This window comes from Urocitellus parryii, chromosome 1, assembly GCF_045843805.1.
Source record: "Urocitellus parryii isolate mUroPar1 chromosome 1, mUroPar1.hap1, whole genome shotgun sequence".
Classification (NCBI taxonomy): domain Eukaryota; kingdom Metazoa; phylum Chordata; class Mammalia; order Rodentia; family Sciuridae; genus Urocitellus; species Urocitellus parryii.
In genome coordinates this window covers 78143468-78156655 of record NC_135531.1, presented here as the reverse complement: position 1 = coordinate 78156655, position 13188 = coordinate 78143468, and the positions used below count along the sequence as shown (strand labels likewise).

Sequence of the window (13188 nt, the reverse complement as noted above, 5' to 3'; positions counted from 1 at the left end):
TTTAAGACTATAATAACCATTATTAGATATGAGACTATACAAAAATTGGTGACTGGACAGATCTGGCCCCTAGGCCATGTTTGCTAACCCTTGTTCTAGATGACAACAAACTGGGAAAATCATTAGCCTATGAAAACAGGGAGTGACAAACTTATCTTGACAATTTCCTTTTATGAAAACATACATCATCCTTTGTCAATTTTTCAAAGCAAAAAAATCAGGAACACAAAAAGGATAATTTTTGCATTAAGTTTTAAAACCTAACTACAAGTTGTACAAAAGAGTTATAAACCCAGAACAGAAAAATTATAGCCGCCTGCCAATGTGACTCTGGTCAAGTGTGAGTTCCAACAGAGTTGCTTTACAGGGAGTGGTAGCTTCCAAGGAGAGGGGAGTGACAATCCATATTGAATTCAGGAAGACAGGGGCCACCTGCTCTCTTAAAAATAAAACAACAACAGCAATAATAAACTTGATCAGAAAAAAAGGGAAAAGAGAGTAAAAATTTTGAGAATATTCACTTGTATTAAGTTGTGTAGGTATGAATACTACTATTGAGTTCAACAGCATTGAAGCAATAGGTATAGAAGATAGGCATTGAGGCTAAAAGTTTGTATCTTACTGTGGGCGTCAGAGGTTGAAAGTTAATTGTTCGGAGTGTGCCTGCTATGGACATGTTTTGTTTGGAATCGTCAAAATCCAGTTTGTCTTAAAAAATCAAAAGATCTGGTAATACAAGTCCAGCATTCCTGTACTAGTGAGTATCCAAGAATGCAAGTACCCAAGTTTTCCATAGTTCTAAACTCTTGTTATTGAATTATTTAATTCTGTCTCATTTCATTCATTTTTGTTGGTGTCATGCAGGTATAGCTCAGATACATTTCAGATCCTCAAAGCCATTGTGCTCTCCTTTGCCTCCAAGCCTTAACACATTCACACACACTTTCTTATACACATGTGTACACACATGCATGCACACACACACCAGTCCACTACAGCCTGGCATGTCCTACTTACCCTTCAGGATAACATTAAATGTGCCTACACAGAGACACTGCTTAGTATTCCAATCCAGTCCTCTTGGAGCTTATGTTCCAATGATGGGTATAGACAATAAGTGAATAAACACATAACTAAATAGTTTGTAAGAGAGCACCAAGTGTGCTGGAGAAAAGTGAAGCAGAATAAGGAGTGAACAACACAGGGAGAGGTGCTGCTACGTTCTGTAAAGTGCATAGGGCAGGCTGTGGTGACAGAATGACATCTGAGTAGACACCTAAAGGCAACAAGAAAGCAAGCTGCTGGGACATCTGGGAGAAGACTATCCTAGGCAGAAAAGAGCAAGGTCAAAGGCCTTGAGGTAGGTGTGTTTGTGTTTGAGGAGGCCAGGATGGCTGAAATCATGTCGGTGAGGCAGAACACAGTAAGAGAGTGTATGAGGTCAGATCTAGGACCTTGAAGGTCAATGAAAGAACTTTACTCAGGACACTGTTGAAGAGTTTTGAGTAGAGATGTGACATGATCCAACTTGTTTTTAAAGGGGATCATGCTGGCCATTATGTTGAAGGTGGACTGTGGCAGGTGGCCAAAGGACAAAAAGAAGGAGGTGAATTAGAATGCTGTTTTGCTTCTTTATGTAAAATCTATATTTACTTGGGCTTTAGCAATAGCAGTGGGTATAAAGCAAAAAATGAGTGGAAAGCTTTTAGAGATCTGAGAATCTGTTTGACTCAAGGATTGATCTGGTATGAGGAATGATGGAGAAGGAGAAATCATGGCAAGCACTAATAAGCTCTGGGTGGTAGCTTCTAACTGCTGTCCATCTCTCTACGTCTGCCATGACACAGAAGTTCAAGGAGGGCAAGTACATGTATGTATTATTTACAATTTTATCCCCGGTGCTGGGTGTGGGCTATACATAATGAATAAAATAAGCAAGGTATATTAAAGAGAGATTTGGAGACAAAGATGGATTTGGAACTTGGAACTCAAAGCAATGGTATTTGCTTTTCTTGGAAAAGTTGAATATTAAGCCATTTGAGTTACAAATGGTGGGAAGGGATGCTGGGAGTTATTAAATATTTTTAACAGGTTTTGCCTCTAGGAAAACCTGTAAAGGAAATAAAGATTTTCATGAAAGCATGGATCACACAATGAAAACTCAGATAGGTATGTCTAACTCAGTAAATATTGACTCCTAATTTTTTTTAAAAAAAAACTTGAGTTAGTTTCCAGTATTATAGTCAGCATTCATATAGAAATTTACATCATAGAATTCATATTAGATACCAGAATTAATATAGAAGTTTAGATCTCTATCTTCTATTGAAAAAAAAAAGTCAATCTGTGGCCATACTGGCTTCTTATTTCTTCATGGCAAACATTGATTGATGCCAAGTCCCATCCACCATCTTTAGGAAGCCTGTGTTGCCCCTTCTCCAGGTCAACAGATTTCCCACTCTTTCCTGTCATCCTCCAAACACTAAGAATGAGGGTGGTTCCCTCTGTCACCTTATGCTCTGCTCTCTTTCCTCATATGTTTTCATTTTTGAATACATTGGGATTTTTTTTGTCATCATTTCTATCTCCCAAGTGAGCTCCTTCTCCATTCTTCCCTCATGAACTCACTTTTCAGGAGCCCAGAGGCATCATCCTGCCTTCTTTGCACTAGCATGGGTTGAAGGCCTACTGTGAGACACTGGTCTTTGACACTGGTTGAAGGCCTACTGTGAGACAGAATGGTCTTTGAGTAGACCCAGGGTTTGCCATCAGGAACCATAAAGTATAAAAGAAGAGACAGAAAAAAGGAACAAACCAACACAAATAATTTTAAGCTATGGTAAAACCATGGAGGAAAAAAAATACATAACAAGAGAAATTAATCTGTAAGGAAGATTGAATTTCAATAACTGTTCAAAGGAGGCCTCTGTGATGGCGGTGGGGGGGGTGATAGTGAAGCTGTGTGAAAAGCCAGAGGAGAGAGGGATGTGGGCAATGGGAACAGCACAACAGAGGTCCTGAAAGGACAGAGGGTTGGCATTGTGAAAGCCCTAATGGAAGGAGGCCCACCTGCCTGGGAGACCCTGAGCCAGGCGAGAGAGCATGAGATGGTCTTAGAAGAGAAGTGAGCATGAGTCAAACTCTGTGGGACACTGAGGGCCACAGCAAGAATTCCCCACATGTAATAGGGCCAGGATAGCCATCAAAACTCACCACCAAGAAAGGATCAAGAATGTCTCCATGGTAGAAGCCTAACTCACTGGTGGGAGTTAGTATGTTGCCTTTGTTGACGGAAGTTTGATTTTTGTTTTAATGATAATCAAAACTTTGAAAGATGAACATCCTCTGCCAAAATGAAATGTGTCAGCAGGATACATGGAGATCTGAACATAAAGACCTTCATAGTTTCTGAATGAAATATTTGGGCAGAATAGTCTCTTCCTGGCAAAATAATTTGAAACAGGAATGAATTCAAACTGAAAAATTAATGTGCTTTAAAATAGGGTTAGGTTGTATGTATTCTTTACACAAGCATCTCATTTGTTCAGAGATCATTTGTCTAGAAACCATGACTATGTGGGCCATGCCTGGGAAGGAAGTACAGAACTTCGTTCTCAGTAGCTAAAGTAGGTATCATAAAGCCTATGTATTATGCTTATGCTGCAGGGATAATGTCATAGAAGAGTTTTCCCATTGCCTCTCCGGGGCCCTTCATTTTCCAGAAGTTCTAAATGAAGTTGCCAAAATCAGGTACCTTGATGGTGAACCATAATGACAACTGACAATCTTGCAAAAAGGGTAGATAAAGATAAATATAAAATATTGCCAAGAGTTTGGACCATTTGCCGGGAGTGGTGGTACTCCCCTATAATCCCAGCAGTTTAGGATGCAGAGGCAGGAGGATCCTGAGTTCAAAGTCAACCTCAGCAACTGAGCAAGGCCCTAAGCAATTTAGTGAGACCCTGTCTTTTATTATCCCCGATGACAATAAATGGCTGGGGATGTGGCTCATAGCACCCCTGGGTTCAATACCTGGTTATACACACACACACACACACACACACACACACACACACACACACACAGTATATATATATGACAGTTAGTTCACCTGAGGCCATTTAGCATGGGTAAACAACTTCATGAAACTCTCCTAGCACCCCAGATATCAGAAGTTGTATAATTGAGATTTATTTGTTAATTTTCATAGTGACAAATTGATGCATCAAGATAGTGTCAAGTCATATTGTAAGGTCTGTTTTAGAACTTGGGGAAAGGCAAAAGACATTATGAAAGGATATCTCTCAGGAATGATTACATAAATCAGTTTCAGGAGCTTAAGTGTCAGCCTTTATTAATTCAATTAGCAAATTTTCAGGGACCATTTATCCCATGTTCCAATAGCAGAGAGACAAATTCCACCCTCTAGGAACTGTTGTAGGAGTGTCCCCACATACAAGGTGTATAAAGCTAGATAATGGGACAAAATAATAAAGCTTTGGATTTGGGATTTTTGCTTCATAAGGAGCATACATCTCAGTCAACACTGGGCAAGAAAGTTCTTATGATTCCGTATTTGCATTATAAAGAGAAAGGTTGTACAAGATGCATAGCCCTCCTTAGTTCTTGCAACTAAATAGCAAATGTATTACCTGCTTATTCTTGTTTAATCTTCCCTAATGAAACTCTTAATTACTGGAACCATGATGTCAAGGTTTATTATCTTTATCTTGTTAGAAACAACTTGGTTTTATTTCCAAAGATTATTTATAGTTTTCCTGGAAAGAAAAATCACTTACTGTCCACTGTTTTTTTATGATAGCATCTAATTACTGAGAATGAGGCCTACATGAATAATTTTTGGTTCACAAATTTCTGTTCTACAGAAAAGAATATTTCACTTCCATTCATTCTTCATAGAAGAAATAAGAGACAGCCTTTCCTTGTAATTGAGCTGGGGCCAAGCCTGCTCCAGGAGAGAATACAGGGTAGACTGCCTAGACCCTGCCTGTTCTTTTTGGTAGTATTTCAAATCATTCATCTTCCAGGTTTGACTTTCTTGCCATATTTTTGTATTACTATTCAATATGCATTATTGATATATTTCTATACTATTATTTAAAAAATATTTTAACTGACTCACTTTTACCTTAAATTAACTTAGAAAAATTTATATCACCATCACAAATGAAAAATTAGTACCAATTGTCACTAATAAAGGATACCAATAAAATAAATGCTTTGTTGATTGCTTGCCAAAGGTCTGAGCCAAATGCTTCCTTTTATTTTATTGGCAAAAGAGGTTAGCAGCAGTTTTAAAAGCACACAAGCGCCAAACTGAGCCATTCTCCTTGATAGTTATTGTTACTGGAGAGAGAAAAGGCACTGCATCGCTCTTTGAGACTTAAGATTACTTAATATGGGTTCAGTGGACCACCTAAAATCATTTCAATCGCCATTGGTGAAACACTTGGGAAATTTAAAAAAGAAACAATCTCTGTTCAATGTAATTTATTGGGGAAGGAGACTAGATCTTTCAGTGTTTTGCAGGTCCCATTAGGCTCAGTATAGTGCTGGGTGCAGGATAGACAACTCAATGATGGACAACTTGATGTCTATCATCACGACTGCACCCCTGCCTCTGGCAGCCAGCCACAGAATTGCTTCTTTTGATTATAAGGATTAAGGCATAGTGAGATGACTGAACTCCTGGAAAATAAAATCATACTGCTGGGACTATTAACAGTCCCTAACCTAAAAGTAGCAATGTCATTTTTTTCCTCCCACTACTGGAAATTGAACCTGTGGATATGCTAGGCAAGTGATCTATTACTGTGCTAAAGCCAGGCTACTGTGTATATGCTAGGCAAGTGATCTACTACTGTGCTAAAACCCCAGCTACTTTGTTTTTAATTTTTTTTTTATTTTGAAAGGATCTCACTACGTTGCCCAGGCTGGCCTCAGTCTTGAAATCCTCCTGCCAGAGCCTCCTAAGCAGCTGGAATTATAGGTGAGTGTCAAAATGCTTGGTTGCAGTGTACCATTTTTTTTTCTTTTAAAAAGGGATTAACTTTGAATCTAGGTCCAAACCCAACCTAAGAAACTCCCCAGTTTCAGACCTTGAAAAGATTATTTAATCTCTTTGGCTTTGGTTTCCTTGTCTGTGATATCATTCTGATAATTCTTTTCTTATGGGAATGTTATCAAAATGAATGGAGTAATATAAATGATACAGCTGCCACATAATAGAGTCTCAGTAATTAAAGCCATCTCATATTACAGTTTAGGAATAAATACACACACACACACACAGAGGGAGAGAGAGGGAGGGGGGATGGAGGGAAGGAGAAAAAGAGAGAGAGAGAGAGAGAGAGAGAGAGAGAGAGAGAGAGAGAGAGAGAGAGAGAGAGCGCATATTAGAGAATTAAACAAAGCCAAAAACCATTTCTATGGATACATACTAGAAATCTTAAGGGAATTGTTCAAAATCCCAAAATCCTATTCACTGGGACTAATCAAGGCCAGATTAAATTGTGTCTATGTTTTATTTTTTTTTCTTTTCTTTATTTATTTTTTATCTTGAGTCATCTAAAGAATTCATACATTCTCTTTTTGGCAGTGTGGCTGAAGTGCTAGGCAGAAGGAGTAGACACCTGACTTTTTTCATCTTTGACTCAGGAATGTTCTACATATTTGAGGATTATTTTTACATTTAAGGTTCTTACTTGATGTCAAAGCATTTCTTTTGATCAGAACAATATGTCAAAAATATTGATTGAGTCTAGTTACCTGATAAAAGTCAATGGAGCATGTTCCATGCACACTGGAAACTTATCACATGCAGGCTCAGCTGAACATTACCCACTGAGAGCAGCCCAATCTGTCATTCATCTGTAGGAAAACCACTTTGGATCTTCTTAACAGTGCTTTTCTGTGATGCCCAGTGTGCCTCCTGTGGTGACCTTGAAATATTATTTTAATATAACTGGAAACTGCCATTTTCCTTTTTATATTGTTCCACTCTAATTTCATAAAGAAATTTTGTTCCCTTAAGATGCACAATTTCCTAGATGTATTGTAGTAAATATAACTACACATTGGTGAAATATGCATATAGGCAAAATAAAAATAAACTGGAAAATAAATTCATAGAATATAAAAATCTGCTTAAATACTTCCTTAATTAAAATTAATAACTCTTCCTAAGTCAATGCCAAGAGGATTCAAAATTGAATTCATATACACATAGTCACATAAATTAACAGAAAAAAATATTCAGTTAAAATTATTTTCAACTTGGGGATTGAACCCAGGGCCTCATGCATGCTAGGCAAGAGCTCTACCACAGAATTTCACCCCAGTCCTCCACTGGCATTATTGGATGGCTATTTATGCTGTTTTGAAACTCAGAAATTTAACATCTTTTCATCATTCCTTTTAGGGAAATTTTTCTATAAGAAATTCTTCTTAACTGAAGTAAACAAAAATTTTTCCCCTTTGAAAGAAGTCATGCTTGTTCATTTGATGAACTCATTCCTTATCTACTTAGAATTTCTATGACAAGACTTTTTTTTTAAGTCACCAATTTCTTCACTTACTCACTTCATCATTCATTCATTCCAAAGACACATATTGAGAACTGGATAGTATCTGGAAGAAATGGGTATGTGGAGTGAACATGAGAAAGTAAAAGAAAGCAAGGAAGTATGTGACCATGAAGCAAATGTTTAATCTCAGAGATGAGAGGCTTAAAGAAAAGGACAGATTAAAACCTAAAAAGAAAACAACAACAACAACAACAAAAAAGATCCCAGTGCACTGAAGGAAAGAGAAATCCCCCAACACCCTTCTTGTCTATTCTTTTAATATAACACACAACTGGGCCCACCTTATCATCACCTGGTTGATGCTAACTTTATCAAATTTTTCAATTAAAGTCAAACTGGACTTAGTGCAGTCAATGATGGACCGCCTGTATGCCAAGTGTATCCCTTGTATAACTGACTGTGTAAGGGTTGAAATTAAGAAATCGGGCAAAAATATCAAGGATTGCAAAGGATCCAGGGTTTGAACGATTACCATGCATGCACAAATGAACCTATGCAGGTAACTGCTGAGTACAAAGAGTAACTCAGCACACGTGTTACATTGTGGCTAGTTGACCATGACCTTAAAGGAAGAATCTGGAGGAGCCCTGGAGTTTCTATCATGTACATTTCTAACCATAGATACAAAATTGAGTGTGTGCCAGATGATTATGGAGCCCCTTGGTTCTGATTCTTATAAGACAAAATCCTCTACCTTCCTTCAACCAACTTTTTCAGTTGCCAGTTCAGTAAACAAGCTATAGAATATAGAATAATTCATATAGCAGGAATTATTTTCTCTGTTATGAGCTGAATATGGTTAAATATACTCAATTCTTGATGCTTTTTAAAAATGATATTTTGTCTCATTTAAAAAATTGTTGCATTTTTAAAATAAATCAGATGTTATAGTAAAAAAAAAAAATTGAATAGTATTACCACTAGGTTAGATTTTTAGAGGCAGTATGGGGGTGGTAGGTGGTGCCCAAAACAGATTTCTTCCTTTCAGGGGACTACAATCTGTGATTGGATAGAGTACAAATAAGCAATTGAACATGTTCCACAGGAGTAAGTGATAGATATTCTTGAATCTCGCAAGGAAAAACAAACTGGAAGAATTAGAAGACAGATCAGATTGTGGTTGGATAGGCAGGATGTCATCATATGAAGATGATGTAGAAGGAGGGTATTCCTGGAGGGGAGAGTTTTCTTCATATGAACTCATTCAATTTAATCTGATTCATTATTTATCAAGTTTAGATACCTGAGGTGCTGCTGGGATTGTAGCTCAGTGGTAGAGTGCTTGCCTAGAACATGTGAGGCATTGGGTTCAATCCTCAGCGCCACATAAAAATAAAATAAAGTTATTGTGTCCATCTACAACTAAAAATATATTTTTTAAACATTTAGAGAACTTAGAGAGAAAACGATGGTATGAAATAATCCCTATGCAAACAATAGACCAGATCAAGAGGTCCAGCAGCCAAAACACAGAAATCTCAAACAGGGAAAACAGAAATGTTACTAGTGAACAAATAATTCCTTTGGTGAGGAATTATGGTGGATGGCAGTTGTACGTGTATCAGAGGGTGAGATCATATATGAAATAGGAAGCCAGAGAGCCAATCTTGCTCTTGTAAAAATGGCTTCCTTTCTCAAAGACAACCAGGGTTCTAGGAGAACTGCCTTGATCTCTTCCAAAAGCAGCACACCCAGCAAGAGATAACCACATCCCATTAGGCTCCACCTCAGGTAACAATGCTACTCTGGGACCAAGTTTCCCACATGTGAACCACAAACCACATGCAAACCATGGCAGCAAGAAAATGAAGGTCCAGTTTGTCATGCACATTTCCTGAAAGCCATGCTCTGGGTAAACAGAGGCCTGGGCTGAGGCACATCACTGAAATTTCAGAACATTGAAGATAATGTTTTTAAAAATTGTAAAATCCTCTAATAAAATAAAATAAGATAGCTTTGAGTACATTAGCAAAATCTTAGTTAGAGGTAAGATATTGGAGCAATGTATACAAATGCCCAGGGAAAATAATATTTAGAATATGGTATTACACATTCATACAAATCCTTGATTAGATATGAGGGTGAATTTAAGGCATTTTTAGACATGCACCTTTTTTCAGGCATCTACTAAAAAAGGGATCCATGAAAACAAAGGAAAATACCAAGATGGGCAGAAGATTTGTGACCAAGCATATTAGTTCTAACTCAGGAGAATGGTGAAGAGAATCCCTGACAATGATGAACGGTTCTCTCTGCAAGGTGCACAGAACATCAAGAGAATCTTGTCCAGACAATCCAGGTTAGAAGGCTCTAGAAAATGACCCCACAAAGATGGCATAGATGGACTATGTGATACATTTAAATATAACAAGAAGATATTTGAGAATTTTAGAGATAAATTGGTGATAATTTTATAGAAGACAAAACAAAGAACACAAAATATTCAGTATAACAAAGTATATACCATGAGAAAAGCAATTAGAGTAGACAATATGCCTTAGGGTGAATCAACTTTATATGACCTAATCATGAAATTACTGAATGTATGACTCAAATGAATTTTGATGTATATATGAAGGGACAGAAGCTATTGTAAAAGGAAGGGGTACAGTGGTGGTTAAGATGCCTTCAGGTGGCTAGATGCCTTCAGGCCACACAATGGCTAAAACTGAAAAATATCAAGATAAAAGAAAATCCCAGCGGTTCCAGAGGCTGAGGTAGGAGGATTGAAAATTCAAAGCCAGCCTCAGCAACTTAGTGAAGCCTGAAGCAACTTGAAAAGACCCTGTCTCAAAATGAAAAACTATAAAAAGAGTAGGAATGTGGCTTAGTGATTAAGTGCCCCTGGGTTAATCCCTATTACCAAAAAAAAAAAAGAAGAAGAAGAAGAAAGAAAGAAAACCCAATATTACTTAGAGGGAAATTTTTGAAAGTCAAGAAAGTTGAAAAGTTGTCTTGAAGGAACTAGATATCAGATACACTGGGGAGGGCAGAAACTATTGTTTGCTCTAACCATGTGTATAACTTGATCCAGATAAAGCACCAAATATTTTAAAAGATACCATTTTTCTTCACAATTTATCCAGGGAGTCTAAGTTTAGGAAAGGTTTGTATGGTATATGATCCAATAAGTGGCAAACAGAAATGCCTTTAAAGATATCTGCTTGACTGCATTTTTTTATCAGTGATATTATATTTGTGACTCTGTATTTAAGACCAGACTTTCCTTATGTGAATTTGATCAACATAGGCAAGGTCTATATATTTAATTTTTTTGCATTGATCTTACTGAAAGGAAGTAAACCCATAAGAGCTGCAAGATTTTAAGCACCGACATAAAAACATTCAGTTTGTTCTAATTAGAAAATGCTACATGCAGCAGAAGTAGCTACAGTTCAAAGACGTCATGTAGAAATAAAATTGTCCATAGAGGTTGAATGAAACTGTTTCCACAGCAGCCGACACAATGTTTGGTGTTGGTGAAAGCATAGAAAATATTTGTTGAACAAATGAATTAATAAAATATAGCAAGTTGCTTTTTTGAACCGCTGACAGGATGATTCCCACATGCCAAAGCAAAACATTTGGTCACTTGCTTTCACTTCTCCTTTAAATCCACAAAGTAGCAAATAATTGGATAGTGTCAAATCCCTAAGGGACATAGGGATATATGCACAAAACTCCCATTCCATCAGGAGTCACACTTAGAACTTTACGATTTATAGCTCCACACACAAGTTAATACACTTTCTGTAATATGCTCAGTCTAGAAATGAAGACAGCAATAGCTTTTTTTGTAAGGGCCCTTCAATCCCATGCTCCAGATAGATGCCCTGAACTGCTTTTGGTCCCTCATTTCTGCTCAGTCAGAATGACCCTGGCTTTATATGTTCTTTCCTTTACAACTGGGAATTCCATCTAAAAGGAAATCTCTACCACATAAAATATCTAAAAAACACCAATGTGGTAAGAAGCTGTTATAGCAGAGCAGTTTTTTTTTAGTTCTTTTTATATTTTCAGGAGTGATGAGAAAGTATGTAGGGTCTTGGAACACAATAGACAGCATTTAAACCAATTTAGTTAGAGTCTCAAAGACAAGGTGCCTCAGAGTGTACACAAACACACACACACACACACACACACACACACACACACACACACACACCCTCCTAAGTAGGCATCAAAGGGCAATATGTATCTTTTGTTTTCCTATAAACAAATGTACTATTATAAAAGTAGAAAACCATATCAGGTCTTTCCAAGTAAGCTCAGTCAAATTATTGCTGTTATTTTATTATCAGATGCAGGCCATGTTAAGATTCTTCATTTCTCTATTCTTTCACCAAATGACATTTAATTCCAAAGAGAGCTTGTGCAGGAGCATATGGAATGAGTGTGTGTGTGTGTGTGTGTGTGTGTGTGTACATACGTGTACATGTGTGTGCTGGATATACTTGGACCTGTTCAGTATGCATTCTTTGTTTTCTGATGGCACCAGTTGCTTTAAATTGTTTTGCCTATCTTTTGGAAATTAGCCCTCATGCGCAGTATTTCTGCTGCTACCTGAGGTCCTAACTTGGGTTCAGGTTTCTCGAAGTCCTCTGGTGATCTCTCTACCACTACCAAGTGCCCTCAGATCTGCACACTTTCAGCTGTAACCGTGTCTCTGAAAAACATGAGAGAAGCCCTAAGGAGTCTCTCATGCTTTCTCATGCCTGGGCTTATTTTATTTTATTCCTCCCTTGCCACTGTGCTGTGAAGCATATATGCACCAATGCTACTGCACTGTCTCAGATGGGAGCCAGGCACCACCTGCCTCTCTCCAGGTCTGTTATTTAGCTCACATTGACCAGAATGATCTTTTGAATTAGTGGGACATCTCTTCTAATTGGCCAATGTTTGCAACTTTCTAATTGTTAAATACTTGGACTCCTGCCTGTTCTCCCAAATCTCCAAATGACAGGAAGCTCAGTCCTCATCCTTCCCTCCATACCTTGGTCTTTGAGGAAAAGCTAAAATTGCACACTCATATTTCTCAGCTGCTTTTTCTTCAAAGTGACCCTTCTTCCCCCAAGCCTGAGCAACCTTTATCTAGTCTCTAGGATACAGCAGTCTAGCTCTGTATCTATTCTCTTTCCATCCTATTGTTGGTGACACAAACTTTATGTGTTACTTCCTTTGGGGCTCGGCCTGTAGCTCAAAAGAAACTGGATCTTGAATATCAATACCCTTGACTTTATAGATTACGTGTGTGCAGTGAGGTTTAAATTGTATTTTTAGCAATTCAAAAGCTGAGCACTGACTGCTTATTTTCTTTTTGTGTTCCTGGAATAAAACACTGCATCCTCTCTGAAGCAAAGCCTGCAGCTAACTGAATAGGAAAGGAGCTTGGGGAACCCTGGTTCACATCTCCAAATCTTAGGAGCCTATCTAAACACTTCCTCCTGCAAACACAGAAGAAAGTCCAGAAATTACAGAGACTCAGTTGGCCATGGTAGCTTTAAATATCATATAAATGGTAGTCCATTTTTTAGTGTAACAAGGATTATGGGGAAAAAAATTAAGTCAAGTTATATTTACA

General features: G+C 37.7%; 1 long non-coding RNA gene and 1 pseudogene across 4 annotated transcripts in view; one reads left to right on the top strand and one right to left on the bottom strand.

Annotated features, from left to right (window-relative positions):
- Positions 1-13188, bottom strand: part of LOC144255745 (uncharacterized) — a 471309-nt gene that overhangs the window by 36834 nt on the left and 421287 nt on the right. The gene's annotated exons all lie outside the window — the stretch shown is intronic.
- On the top strand, positions 7679-8277 carry LOC113180721 (rRNA-processing protein FCF1 homolog pseudogene; annotated as a pseudogene).